This window comes from Galeopterus variegatus, unplaced genomic scaffold, assembly GCF_000696425.1.
Source record: "Galeopterus variegatus unplaced genomic scaffold, G_variegatus-3.0.2 Scaffold5416, whole genome shotgun sequence".
Lineage (NCBI taxonomy): Eukaryota > Metazoa > Chordata > Mammalia > Dermoptera > Cynocephalidae > Galeopterus > Galeopterus variegatus.
Window position 1 is genome coordinate 18,326 of NW_007731527.1, and position 1,056 is coordinate 19,381.

Below are 1,056 nucleotides of genomic sequence, written 5' to 3' on the forward strand. Positions count from 1 at the left end.
GTAGTTTTATTCTCCTGCATATTGATATCCAGTTATCCCAGCACCATTTGCTGAAGAGGCTGTCTCTTCCCTAGTGTGTAGGCTTGGTGCCTTTGTCAAAGATCAGATGGCTGTAGGTGTGTGGGTTGACTTCTGGATTCTCTGTTCTATTCCATTGATGAGTGTGCCTGTTTTTATGCCAGTACCATGCTGTTTTGGTTAGTATAGCTTTGTAATATAGTTTAAAGTCTGGTAGTGTTATGCCTCCAGCTTTATTTTTTTTGCTCAAGATTGCTTTGGCTATGCCTGGTCTTTTGTTATTCCATATAAATATCTTGATAGTTTTTTCCATTTCTGAGAAAAATGTCATTGGAATTTTGATGGGGATTGCACTGAATTTGTATATCACTTTGGGTAGTATGGACATTTTCACAATCTTGATTCTTCCAATCCAAGAGCATTGGATATCTTTCCATCTTCTTGAGTCCTCTTTAATTTCTCTCAGGAGTGGTTTGTAGTCCTCATTATAGAGATTTTTCACATACTTGGTTAACTCAATTCCTAAGTATTTTATTTTTTTGGTGGCTATTGTAAATGGTCAAGCTTTCTTGATTTCTCTTTCTACATGTGCACTATTGCAGAATAGAAATGCTACTGATTTTTGTGTGTTGATTTTGTATCCTTCTACTTTGCTGAAATCNTGACTTCCATTCCTCTGGGTATATTCCCAGCAGTGAGATAGCTGGGTCATATGGTAGATCTATGTGTAATTGTTTGAGGAACCTTCATATCATTTTCCATAGAGGCTGCACCATTTTGCAGTCCCACCAACAATGTATGAGAGTTCCTTTTCATCCGCAACCTTGCCAACATTTGTCATTCACAGTCTTTTGGATATTAGCCATCCTAACAGGGGTGAGATGGTATCTCAGTGTGGTTTTGATTTGCATTTCCCGGATGCTGAGTGATGTTGAGCATTTTTTCATATGTTTGTTGGCCATTTGTATATCTTCCTTAGAGAATTGCCTACTTAGCTCTTTTGCCCATTTTTTAATTGGGTTGCTTGTTTTTTTCTTG